This window comes from Aotus nancymaae, unplaced genomic scaffold, assembly GCF_030222135.1.
Source record: "Aotus nancymaae isolate 86718 unplaced genomic scaffold, 86718_ANA_hifiasm-v0.15.2.pri h1tg000004l, whole genome shotgun sequence".
Taxonomy (NCBI): Eukaryota; Metazoa; Chordata; class Mammalia; order Primates; family Aotidae; genus Aotus; species Aotus nancymaae.
In genome coordinates, this window is record NW_026988415.1 from 5385356 (window position 1) to 5400297 (window position 14942).

Consider the following 14942-nt stretch of genomic DNA (forward strand, 5'->3'; position numbering starts at 1 on the left):
CCTCAAACAAATGTCAGTGAATTGTATTTGCAAGTTAGCAAAGTGTACACGGGGGTTAGGGCGGAGCAGCAGGAGAATGGTTGAGTATTAAATGACTGTGTAAATGTTTTTCTTCAAAATGCTTTATGATTGAAAACCCCTTTAAAATCACAGTACATGTCTACAATAAACTTTCTCAGCAAAAAATTATTTTTAGTTGTGGAGTGAAAGAATGTTGACTGAATGGATATTGCTACTGAATGTTAGCATTAATGCTAAGCTTGTTTCCCTAAATCCAAATCTCTCAAAACAAACTGGCTAACAGCCTATTGACTCTTTTATAACTGGGGTTAATGAAATCTTTATCTAGAATATTCCTGAGGTCCTTTATCACTCTGAGCCTCCATGACTCACTGATTAATTAATTGAAAATTGTCACTCTTTTCCCAGGACTAGTGATAGTGATAGGAGACAGACAAATTCCTAAGCAGACAAGGACAGGCCCCAGTGACACTCGACCTTCAAATAAATGACATTCTAAAGCCTGAACACCAAACTACCAGTTCTGGATAGAGCCCACGGACCAGACTTCCATTTGCGTTCAGTGCACCCAGCCCCTGATTGATCCCAGGCCAAGACACTGGACCAAGCCTTCACTTCAGCCAGTGATTGGTTGTTTACACTATCATACCTCTCTGAATAGTGCCTTTTCCAAGCCTACCCATAAACCAATCAGCATGCATTTCCCCATTCTAAACCCATAAAAACCCTGGACTCAGCCTTACAGCCTCAAAGCTGACAACACACTTTTAGGTCCCCTCTCACTGCTGAGGAATTTCTGTCCCTCAGTAAAATTCTACTCATTAAGCACTCTCTGCTGTCCACATATCTCATTCCTCTTGGTTGTGAGACAAGAACTTGGAACTTGCCAAACTACAGGAGTGAAAGAGCTGTAACACTCCCTCCCACTTGCCGGATTATGGGAGTGAAGAAGCTGTAACACCAGTTTAAAAGAGATGTTGCTTCTGAGATGGGTTCTAGAAGGATCAAAATTAATTTCTGTAGGTCACCTGGAAAATTGGGATTCTGTAGTGTCAAAAAAACATTTTTGTTAGCTCTGGCATGTTACCTTTTTCCATGTTAGTTCGCATATGATACTAATACCTCAGTCACAAATTGGGATCTCTGAGATCTGGCATAGATAGAGGCCAAATCTGTTCCTCCTTCTATAGGATTCTTCAAACCATGAACATTTTCTGATGATCACCACATTGCTTGATCTGGTTGTCCAGAGATATGTCTTGTATTCCTGCCTCTGCCCTAATATATCACATGCTTTTGTCATGTTATTTTCAGGGCCTCAGTTTCTCCATCAATAACATGAGAAATTTGGACCACGTGATCTCTAAAGCTGCCTTATAGGTCTGACATACTGAGCTTCTATCATTCTGGATGATTTCATCTAATTTCATGGTACCTATCCGAGGTACATTGGTGAAGGACCCATCCCCCAAGTCTATTAAATGAAAAATAATTAAATTAAGACAAAACTACAATAAAACATACAGGCATATTGAGACTGTCTTTCAAAAATCTTACAAAAATCACACAATATGGTCATTTCCACTATTGTATCATTTATTGTTTTTCCATTTTTACCAATAGTTTAGGAAAAACATTTTAATTAAACCTGAAAAAGTCATAGGAATACATTGTGATGTTAGAATTTGAATAGCGATAGTTAAGAAGTCTGTTATTGGTAAAATTAAACTATATAACAATTTCTAGGATGGGATACCGTAAACCATATTGTTCTTCTGCCCTCTTGTGGCCGAGCCTTGAAAAACAGCTTCACTAAGTCCTGAAAAGTTAAGATGTTCAGCCTATAAGACACCAAAGCTCTTACAGAGTTTATATACAGCTTTGATATATATGTGGAATGTTTTATGATAATTTGTAATTGTATTACTCCATTCAAAGCAAACATTATTTTCTGATCAACTTCTACTGACGAATCTTCAAGGATTCTAAAAATGTATTTTCTGAATGATCCTGTGTGAAACACTTAAAACTACTACAACATTTTAAATGTTTCTTGTTCCAAACCCTGTTGTTGTGGTTTATTTAGACTGTGTATAATTTAAGAATAAGCAATATGAAAACTATTTGCTATCATTTTTGAGGAAATAAAAAATCAATATAGTTTTCATTATTAAAGAAATGTTGATTAGATAACATTAGATAACATTTTGAAAATGTAAAAAGATACAAAGAAGAAAAATCACTGATAGAGCCAATAACCACTACTGACACTTGCAAGTGTGTTATTTCAAATCATTTTCCTAAGTGTATTAACTATTATGCACAAAAGGAATTAGTAAACAATTGCAGAATATATAAGAATATATACATATAAACATTTGCTTTTTAAATTACATGTGCTGTGTAATATTTTAATCTCTTAAAAGATTTATTCAAATAAATTTCCTGTTAATTGCATCTCATTATATTTCATGGTACATGGTGAATCTGTAGAAAACACTTTCCAATTGGTTTGTACCATTTTCTATCCTTAATAGTAGTATATAAAATTATGTATATCACTAAATCTTCACTAAAATTGAATATTATTATGTTTTACTAAATTAAAGAGTTGAAATTTATCTCACTCAAATTTCTATCATTTTATTCATCCATATGTGTGCTTGTACATACATGTGTACATACACATAACAGGTGCACACATACTATATGTGAACTACATGTGACATAGGTACACACATATATACACAACATACATAGATAAGTGTTGTGATTTGCCTCTCTGTTCTGTTTTTGGCCTACACAAGTTTCAATTTTTATAGAAGCAAACATACATATTTTTATTAGTAATTTCTTTCATTACCTTCAAGCTTTAAAAGTGTCACCATCAACAATGTAATAATCACTTGCAGTTTTCATGGTTTGATTTTCTGTAATCACTCTTACATAGTATGACCCATACTAGAAACTTCAGATAAAGCATTTCTGATTTTTATTTTCTTTACCTTCTCTTGACAAGCTGAAGGTGAAGCATTCTTTAGCAACAAGAATTCATTAAATTGAGCATGTTTTAAAGAAAAAAAATATTGTTTTCTTTAAGTAAAATGTTACCACAGTATATTTTTAAAAATCGATTTATTAAAATACATATTTTTTCTCAGTAAATATCAAGTTGCTTAGGCTACCTGTTCAAAAGTTGTACAACCTGAGGCCAGGCATGGTGGCTCACGCCTGTAATCCCAGCACTTTGGGAGGTTGAGATGGGTGGATTGCTTGAGGTCAGGAATTTAAGATCAGCCTGGCCAACATGGCGAAACCCCATCTCTAATAAAAAAATACAAAAATTAGCCGGGCGTGGTGGTGCATGCCTGTAGTCCCAACTGCTCGGTAGCCTGAGGCAGGAGATTGCTTGAACCCCGAAGGTGGAGGTTACAGTGAGCGGAGATAGTGCTACTACTGCACTCCAGCCTGGGTGACAGAGCCAGACTCTGTCTCAAAAAAAAAAAAAAAAAAAGTTTTACAACCTGATTAGCATTTTTTTAACATAGCTGGTATTTTCTGAAAACTTTCTAAACTGACATTAAATATGAAGCTACAAAAGGAACTTGGAACCTGCATCCAGTCAAACTTGGTTACTAAGAAAATAACAAATGAGCCTCGAGAAAATTTAAGATTTTTTTCCTCAACCCCAACTCTTTAAAATGTATGAGAATATGGGTGAGACATTGTAAATAAAACATTGCTGAAAAATGAAATTATTTGTGAAATTTTAAAATGACGAATTAACATGGTTTATAACTCTATCAATACTCTTTTGACATTCTCCAAAATGCAGAGAAAAATGACAGATTGCCTGTTTATGTGAAATTCAAGATATTTGAGATGAGGTGTGAGACAAGGTGTAAGGCCCATGATTTCAGAGATTTATGTTGACTTCTTTCATTAGACTAAAATATGGTTTCTAATAGATAAGGTAATCAGCAAGATAAAGTGCCTATGGTATATTTTGCTAAACATAAAGATAAGAGTATAAAATTTGTTCCCACTCAAAGAAACTCGGAGCTCTGTTGAAGAGTAACAGCAAAGATCACAAAATGGAGGAAGACTTCAGGAATATTGTTTTTTTTCTATTCCAATTTCCTGGAGAATTTCCTCAAAGTTTTCATGTAGTAACTTTGTTTCGAGACAGGGTCTCACTCTGTTGCCCAGGTTGGAGTGCAGTGGCATGATCTTGGCTCACTGCAACCTCTGCCTCCCAGGTTCAAGTGATTCTCCCACTTCAATTGCCCAAGTAGCTGGGATTACAGGAGTGTGCCACCATACCCCACTAACTTTTGTATTTTTTGATAAAGACAGGGTTTCACCATGTTGGTCAGACTGGTCTCAAACTCCTTACATCAAGTGATCTGTCCTCCTCGGCTTCTCAAAATGCTGGAATTATAGGTGTGAGCCACCACACTCAGCCTTCTTGTAGTAATTTTATAGTTTCAGGTCTTAGATTTAAGTCTTCAATCCATTATTTACTTATTTATTTATTTATTTTTGTATTTGACAATAGTTAAAAGTCTAGTATCATTCTTCTGCTTATGGATATCCAGTTTTTCCAGCACAATTTTTTGAAGAGACTATCTTTTTCCCAGTGTACATTCTTGGCACCTGTGTTGAAAATGAGTTAACTGTAGGCACATGAATTTGTTGCTGTATTTTCTATTCTGTTCCATTGGGCTATGTTTCTGTTTTTGGCAGTACCATGCTGTTTTGGTTACTATAGCTCTGTAGTGTAATTTGAAGTCAGGTAATGTGATTCCTCTAGTTTTGTTCTTTATGCTTAGGATAACTTTGGCTATCCTGGGTCTTTTGTGGTTCTATGTAAGTACTAGAATTGTTTTTTTTTCCATTTCTGTAAATATTGTCATTGGTATTTTGATAGAGATTGCATTAAATGTGTAGATTGCTTTGAGGAATAGGGACATTTTAACAATACTGATTCTTCTAATCTATGAACATGGAATCCCTTTCGATTTTTTGGTGTCCTCTTCAATTTCTTTCTTCAGTGTTTTATACTTTTGATTATAGAGATACTTTATTTATTTGGTTAATTCCTAGGTATTAGATTTTATTTACGGCTGTTGTAAATGAGATTTTTAAAAATTTCTTTTCCAGATTGTTCACTATTGACACATAGAAATTCTACTAATTTTTGTATATTGATTTTGTATCCTGCAACATTACTGAATTTGTTTAGCAGTTGTAATAGTTATCTTATGGCATCTTTAGATTTTTCCAAATACAGAATCATATCATCTGTAAACAAGGGTAATTTAACTTCTTCTATTATAATTTAGATACCCTATATTTGTTTGCTCTTCTAACTGCACTGTTTAGGACTTCCAGTACTATGTTGAATAACAGTGGTGAAAGTGGGTATACTTGTCACGTTCCAGCTCCTAGAAAAAAATATGCTTTCAGTTTATCCCCATTCAGTATGATACTAGCTGTGGGTCTGTTATATATGGCTTTTATTACATTGAGATATGTTTCTTCTATCCCCAGTTATTTTAGGGTTTTAACATGAAGGGATAGTCAAGGTTATCAAATGCTTTTTCAGCATCAATTGAACATTCTGTTGATTTAATGAATCATACTGATTGATATTTGTATGTTGAAATATTCTTGCATCCAAGGGATACATTCCATTTATTCATGATAAATGATCTTTCTAATGTATTGTTGAATTCAGTTTGCTCGTATTTTGTTGAGAATTCTTACATCGGTATTCTTCAGAGATATCAGCCTGTAGTTTTCTTTTTTTTTTTTTTTAATTGTTGTGTCTTTGGTTTTAATATCAGGGTAACATTGTCCTTGTAGAATGAGTATGGAACTATTCCCACCTACTCTATTTTTCAGATTAGTTTCACTAGGTTTAGCAGTATTTTTTTTTGTAATGCTTAGCACAACAATGAAGCCACAGTTTTCCAGGCTTTTCTTTACTGGGAGATTTTTTATTACAGCTTTGACCTTGTTATTTGTTATCAGTCTGTTCGGATTTTGGATTTTCTTATAGTTCAATCCTGGTAGGTTGTTTGTGTTTAGGAATTTGTCCATTTCTTTTGGATTTCCAAATATATTCATATATCCTTTGAATTTCTCCAGTCTATGGAGAAATTTACATTGTCTATGTTTTCATTTATAATTTTATTTCTTTGTATTTTCCCTCTTTTTTCTTTTTTAAAAAATTTTTATTGTTTGGGGGTATTTTTTTAATTGTACTTTAGGTTCTGGGGTACATGTGCAGATCATACAGGATTGTTGCATAGGTACATACATGGCAATGTGGTTTGCTGCCTCCATCCCCCCATCACCTACATCTGGAATTTCTCCCTATGTTATCCCTCCCCAACCTCCCAAACCCCTGCTGTCCCTCCCCTAGCCCCCCACAACAGACCCAAGTGTGTGATGCTCCCCTCTCTGTATCCATGTTTTCTCATTGTTCAATACCCACCTATGAGTGAGAACATGCAGTGTTTGATTTTCTGTTCTTGTGTCAGTTTGCTGAGAATTATGGTTTCCAGATTCATCTATGTCCCTACAAAGGACATGAAGTCATTGTTTTTTATGGCTGCATAGTATTCCATGGTGTATATGTGCCACATTTTCCTTGTCCAGTCTATCATCAATGGGCATTCGGGTTGGTTCCAGGTCTTTGGTATTGTAAACAGTTCTGCTATGAACATACATGTGCATGTGTCTTTATAATAGATCAATTTGTAATCCTTTCAGTATATACCCAACAATGGGATTGCTGGGTCAAATGGTATTTCTATTTCTAGGTCCTTGAGGAATTGCCACACTGTCTTCCACAATGGTTGAACTAATTTACACTCCCACCAACAGTGTAAAAGTGTTCCTATTCCTCCACATCCTCTCCAGCATCTGTTGTCTCCTGATTTTTTAATGATCACCATTCTAAAAGGCATGAGATGGTATCTCAATGTGGTTTTGATTTGCATTTCTCTGATGACCAGTGATGATGAGCATTTTTTCATATGTTTGTCGGCTTCATATATGTCTTCTTTTGAAAAGTGCCTGTTCATATCCTTCACCCCTTTTTGAATGGGTTTGTTCTCTTCTTGTAAATCTGTTTTAGTTCTTTGTAGATTCTGGATATAAGCCCTTTGTCAGATGGGTAGATTGCAAAAATTTTTTCCCATTCTGTTGGTTGCTGGTTCACTCTGATTGTTTCTTTTGCTGTACAGAAGCTCTGGAGTTTAATTAGATCTTTTTTGTTTATTTTGGATTCTGTTGCCAATGTTTTTGGTGTTTTAGTCATGAAGTCCTTGCCTATGCCTATTCCCTGAATGGTTTTGCCTGTTTTCTTCTAGGGTTTTTATTATGTTAGGTCTTATATTTAAGTCTTTAATCCATCTAGAGTTAATTTTAGTGTAAGGTGTCAGGAAGGGGTCCAGTTTCTGCTTTCTGTACATGGCTAGCCAGTTTTCCCAACACCATTTATTGAATAGGGAATCCTTTCCCCATTGCTTTTTTTTGTCAGGTTTGTCAAAGATCAGATGGTTGTAGATGTGTGGCATTGCCTCTGAGGCCTCTGTTTTATTCCATTGGTCTATATCTCTGTTTGGTTACAGTACCATGCTGTTTTAATTACTGTAGCCTTGTAGTATAGTTTGAAGTCAGGTAGTGGGCTGTCTCCAGCTTTGTTCTTTTTGCTTAGGATTGGCTTGGCTATGTGGGCTTTCTTTTGGTTCCATTTGAAGTTTAAGGTGTTTTTATTTTTTGTTGTTTGTTTGTTTGTTTGTTTTTTTGTAGTTCTGTGAAGAGGGTCATTGGTAGCTTGATGGGGATGGCATTGAATCCATAAATTACTTTGGGCAGTATGGCCATTTTCATGATATTGATTCTTCCTAACCATGAGCATGGAATATTTTTCCATCTGTTTGTGTCCTCTCTTATTTCCTTGACCAGTGGTTTGTAGTTCTCCTTGAAGAGGTCCTTTACATCCCTTGTTAGTTATATTCCTAGGTATTTTATTCTCTTTGTAGCAATTGTGAATGGGAGTTCACTCATGATTTGGCTCTCTGTCTGTTATTGGTGTATAGGAATGCTTGTGATTTCTGCACATCAGGAAACCCATCTCACATGTAAGGACACATATAGGCTAAAAATAAAGGGATGGAGGAAGATTTACCAAGTAAATGGAGAGCAAAAAAAAAAGCAAGAGTTGCAATCCTAGTCTCTGATAAAATGAACTTTAAACTAACAAAGATCAAAGGAGACAAAGAAGGGCATTACATAGTGGTAAAAGGATCAATGCAACAAGAAGAGCTAACAATCTTAAATATATACACACCCTGTATAGGTGCACCCAGATACATAAAGGAAGTTCTTCATGACCTACAAAGAGACTTAGACTCCCACACAATAATAGTGGGAGACTTTAACACTCCACTGTCAATATTAGACAGATCGATGAGACAAAAAATTAACAAGGATATCCAGGACTTGAACTCAGATCTGGACCAAGGAAACCTAATAGACATCTACAGAACTCTCCACCACAAATCCACAGAATATACATTCTTCTCAACACCACGTTGCACCTACTCTAAAATGAACAACAGAATTGGAAGTAAATCACTCCTCAGCAAATGCAAAAGAACAGAAATCATAACAAACAGTCTCTCAGATCACAGTGCAATCAAATTAGAATTCAGGATTAAGAAACTAACTCAGGACCACACAACTTCATGGAAACTGAACAACTGGCCCCTGAATGTCAACTAGATAAACAATGAAATGAAGGCAAAAATAAAGATGTTCTTCAAAACCAATGAGAATGAAGACACAATGTACCAGAATCTCTGGGAAACATTTCAAGCTGTGTCTAGAGGGAAATTTATAGTAATAAATGCCCACATGAGAAGCCAGGAAAGATCTAAAATCGACATCCTGGCATCAAAATTCAAAGAGCTAGAGGAGCAAGATCAAAAAAACTCAAAAGCTAGCAGAAGACAAGAAATTCCTTCTTTTTTCTTAGCCAGGCTAAATGTTTGTCAACTCTGTTTAACTTTTCAAAAAAAAAAAAAAAAAAAAAACCCACAACTTTTTGTTTTATTGTATATTGTATTCTTTTCTTCATTTCAGTTTCTCTCATTTCTGCTCCATCTTTATTGCCTATTTTCTTCTACATATTTTGGGTTTGGATTGCTTCTGCTTTACTAGTTCATTAAAATGCATCATTGGATTGTTTATTTGAAGTTTCCCATCATTTTTGATGTATAGATTAATAGCTATGAACTTCCCTCAGTACTACTTTAGCCGTATCACATAGGTTTAGGTATGTTGTGTTTCCATTATCATTTATTTCAAGAATTTTTTCAAATTCCTCCTGAGTTTCTTCATTGGCCCACTGTTTATAAGCATATTGTTTAAATTTAATACATTTGTATAGTTTCCAAAATTTAGCTTGTTATTGATTTTTACTTTTAGTCCATTGTGGTCGCTGAAAACACTGGATATTATTTCAATTTTTTAAAGGTTTTAAGACTTGTTTTATGACCTACCATATGTTCTATCCTTGAGAATGATCCATGTGCTCAGGCAAAAAATCTGTAGTCTGACGCAGTTGGATGAGATGTTTTGTAAGTATCTATTAAATCCATTTGGTCTGTAATGCAGATGAAGTCCATTGTTTTTCTTTTGTTGTTGATTTTCTGTCTGGAAGATCTGTCCAATGCTTAAAGTAGGGTGTTGAAGTCTCCAGCTATGATCGTATTTGGAGTCTCTCTCTTTAGCTCTAATGGTATTTCCCTTATATATGTTGGTGCTCAGTCTTGATTGCATATGCATTTAAATTTTGTATGTCCTCCTCCTGACTTGACCCCTTTATTATCGTATAATCATGTCGTCTATTTTATCGTTTTTGTCTTGAAATCTGTGTTGTCTGATATAATTACAGCTACTCCTCTTTCTTGGTTTCCATTGGCAGGAAATATCTTTTTTTCCATCCCTTTATTTTCTGTCTATGTATATTTACAAGTAAACTGTCTTTCTTGTAGGCAACAGATCATCAGCAGAGCTTCAGCCTATAGCCACCACTGCCACATGCTGTGAGATATACTGCCAGACTATCACTGATGTTTCCTTAAGGCCCATGTACTCTTTACTCAGCTTGTGGTGAATGCTGCCTGGCTGGAACTCACCATTCAGAGCAATGGTATCCTCTCTGGTCCAGGGTAGGTCCAGAAAGGCCATTCAAGAGTCAAGTCTTGGAATTGAGAACCCCAAGAGGCCAGTTGGTGTTGTACTCCCACATGGCCATTCTGGTACCTAAGGTTCAAGACAGAGTCCCTTTTACTTTTCCCTATGCTTTTCTCTAGTAGAAGGTGTTTTGCATCATAGCCAGCACAGCTAGGAATGAACTGAATCTCAGCTGAAGTCATCAAGTCTCAGAGGCTCACTCAGGGCCCTTGATGTAATACATGGGTATTTCTGCTGGTTATTCAGGGTTCAAGTGCTCTTCAGTTAGCAGGCAATGAATGCTGCCAGAACTGGGCCTCCCTTTCCTACATGGCAGTGGGTTCCCTTCTGGCCCAGGGTGTGTATAGAAATGTTATTTGGGAGCTACAGTCTAGAATGGGGCCTGACAGCTCTGACTGGTGCCCTATCCTGCTGTGGCTGTGTTAGAATGCAAGATGCAACACAAAATCCTCCTCATTCTTCCCTCTGCTCTCTTCAGGTGGAAAGAAGGGTCTCTTTTGAAGCTATGAGCTGTGAAGCCCAGGATTTGGAGGAGTAGTGATGTCAGCACTACCTTAGCCACCCCAACCGGTGTCTCAGTAGGTCACTTGCCTCCCCAGTTCACTGTCTGTGGGTCAAGTTCAGCACTAGGACTCTCCTAGGAGTTGCGGTCTTTATGGCCTAGTAAGCCTTTCAAGTTTATTTAGAGCCTTTTTAGCCCTCAGTGGCACAGTTTGTAGGAACTCAGTTTGCAAATGCTGGGATTTGTGATTCTCCTCTGGCTAGGGCTGGTTTAAATGCTCTCTCTGTGGATTGGAGTCAGCTGAGTTTGGTCCAGTTTTTTTCTTCTTCTCTAGGACAGCACTGAGTCCAGTGTCTTACAATTTCCATCCTCTTTCTGCATAGCACACAGAAACCACCTCTGCATCACACTGCCACTGCCAGGGCAGTGGGGAAAGGGTGGCATTGGTGATTCAAGACTGCTTTTTCTACCTCTTCTATGCCTCTTTGAGTGATACAAAGATAAAGCCAGGTATTGTAAATACTCACCTGATTTTTTGTTCTTATGAACGTGCTTGTTTTGTTATGTTGATAGTTGTTACATTGGTGTCCTTGCAGGGAAGATAATTGGTGGAGCTCTTTACTCCTTCATGTTGCTCCAGTTTATGTCTGTTGATGTCCTTTTGAGACGTCCTTGAAGCAGCCTGAGACAATTATAAAAATATTACTGCATCCTGCTAGGAAGACATATGCCATCAATGTGTGTGCATTTAGTGTTATCGATCTTTCCAAGTAACTTTATCTTCTCCTGGAGTCTTAGCATAATGAGATAGGATATGCTGATGAGCAACAAAACATATTCAAATGGAACCATACTCTCAACATCTTCGTGGCAATGGTAATATTCATATCTCTTTAAAACGTTAGCATCGGTAGATTATGTGATGGTTAAGTGGCTATGGCCTATAGGCCAAATCTGTCCACCAACCTATTATTGTGAATAAAGATACTTTGTATCATAACTACACCCATTAACTTGCTTATTGCCTGTCATTGCCAGTTAAGTGGTTGTGGCAAACTGTATTTCTCACAAAGTCTAAAGTATTTGCTACCTGGCTCTTTACAGACAAAGTTTGCAGAACCATGAATTAGATAAATATACAATACTAATAACTATCTATTAAACAGGAAACTATGAAAATATTCTAAGGCAAGGGAAATGCAGATTATCGCTGATGTCCATGTGTTTTTTTAAGATATATAAAGATGGCACCATGTTGCTGCCATCAGTATAATGTCCATTAAAAATACTATTTTCCAATAAGAGAATGCTTCACTTGTTTATCCCAAGAGACACACACACAATAACAGCAAATGTTTTGTATACTGCTGTACAATTAACAAAATGTGTCATCCACATTTTATCTTATTCTTTTCACCAACTAGTCTCAGAATTCTTATATGACATTTTACAAATTAGGAAACTGAGAATCAGGATTTTAATCAAGTCATACAATGTTACATAGCTTGCTAAGTCAAATATAGGTCTTCTGAAAATCTTACAGTCGTGTTGTTTCATATGTTTTCACGCAACTCTGTGGGTAAGCATGTAAGGAAGTAAAAATACACTAGTTTCTGTAATTTGCAGATATCGATGAGTCAAAATTTGTTATTAAAGTGGGAAAAGATTTATTTCGATAATGACACATGCTAACAACGATTGAAGATGGAATAAGCATCTGTAATGTCTTTTGCTATTCGTAATCTTCAATGTATTGAGATCAAGCAGGTACAAAAGAAAACTGATGGAATTATGGTTACCTGTTCAAACACATAGCACTATATAATACTAAAAATACTCAATAAACTTATCAAGGTATAGTGTGACATCTGCCTTAGAAATGGGATTTAATATTTTTGTTTTCATTTTTGTTTCAATCACAATTTCAGTGCAATTCACTGACCCTTAAAATAACCCTGCAAATGTGTGTTCATGCTTTCATAAACTCCATTAATATTTACTGTAATATTGTCATTTTACTACTTTTCATTTTTCATCTGTTGGTTTCTATAAGTCTTCCAAAGGTACACTCCTAAGAGAAAAAGTTTGCATATAAATAAAAAGCAGTGCAATGTGGTGTTTATTCCACTTAAATCTCTTTAAGCCCTTGGCATTCCATTAATTCCTTTTCTTAGAATAAGTATGCATGGTTTTTGCTACATTAAATTGTATTATTTGTATATTTATAGCACTTCCATTTGGCAGTGTATGTTGTGTTTAGCCTAGGATTCAGACACACTGAGCATATTGGGGAGGTCTGTCAGGTAGGACCTCTGGGAATCCATTTATCATGAGTGACTGTGAAGTCTTCCTGGAAGGAATTCATCCCAAGGCAAGACATATTTCAGCTACACAGTTATTTCAGTGACCCTGGGTAAGTGTACTATCTGAGTAATACAAAGTACACTGTACTCAGCTTTATCCTTTCCACTGGGACTGGACAGCTGTCTTCTGGAGTCTCTACCACCTCTCATGGTCCAGTTTTTTGTCTTTCAGGTACACTCAACCTTTATTCCAAACCTTGAGTAGAGTCCTATGATTCTGTCCCTCCTTGTACTTCTGTCTCCTGCCTTTTCCCTTCCACCAGTCTGCCAGTTTGTGTCCTATGTCATGTTGTTCTAGGATTTAGTTTGACAGAATTGACATGGAGTAGCTTTATTTTATGTATCACTCTCATATCTTCAAAAGTTAGCCTACAAAAGAGACTACCTAAAGACATACTATCTTAATCTAGGTTTCCCCAAAGATTGGGCGTTTTCTTATCTTCATGGCTTTTCCTATACCTGTTGAACCACCTGTGCTATCATTTGCTTTATATATTTATTTGAATCAACTCATTACTAACATCTCTACTTACTTTTGCTTTGCTCTGGGTAGTAATACCAGTATATTCACAAGTTTGATGTGCTAGCTGTAGTTTTACAATATGTATACATATTGTATATAATATATACAAATGCATACAAAACGTAGCATATCAAACCAACGGGAATGTATTTGGGGTGAAAATACTTGCTGCCTACTTCATTTACTAATGGGAGCCAGAGTTCCTTTATCCTTACTTGTACCATCTACATTATTTTCTAAATGGCCAAAATTCATATAGCATTTTAATGTTTTGAAGCAGTCCACTTTGAAGCCTTTCTTCATACTAATAAACAAGAATTCTTATGAAAAAAAGAGTAATTAGCACATTATTATTTTATCTAAAAGTCAAAAATTTATGTTATAAAATCGTACCCAGCGCATGTTCTGAGGGAGTGTTTGCTAAAAGTAATTTATTGATTTTGAAGCATTTAAGAGAAAAGGATCAAATATCAAAATTTTAAAGCCTTAAATCTAAGCAAAATTGATATAAGTTGAAAATATTAAGTGTTATTGTATAGTATATTTTCTTGGGCAACTAGTAATAAGAATATGAATATCCAAGACTGAAAGAAAGTTATTTGGTCCTAAAAATAATTCAATAAAATTCCCACTATAAATCATAGTACAGACTTTTCCAGAGTGCCATCATACAGTGAAGGGTATTTCTAGCCATTTTATCCAAAATATTGGATCATACTGATAGAGATACAATATTAGCATATATTAGCTATTAGAGTTCATATGATATCCTTATACGTTTGTGACAGAGATAAAGATACATTGAGTTACTCTCACTGTTAGAGAGGCAGCATGATATAATATAACAAGTTTAAATAGCAGAGTTAATAATTATGCTATGTAAAGTCACCTCAGCCTTGTATACCTCTGTTTTATTGGTTATAAAACTAAATCAATAATGATACTTTTCTAGGGATTTTGGAACTTAATTGATAGAATGTATATACAATAATTTCATATAGTGGTATATATCTATACATTTTCAATGTTCTGATATTAGTATTCAGCCTTTCTCTGGCTATGGTTATAAGCTTTTGAATTTGGAAACGATGTATTTGCCCTTATCCTTTTGATGAATGCATTTTGGAATCTTTACATGTTTTAGAAAGAATGATGTTACTTTTGCATGTTTCATTTCTTTGCTCTCGCTTTCTTTTTACAAATTAAATTTTATAGGCCTTACTTTTGGCAGTGAGCTCATTGTCTGGGTATCTGAGGT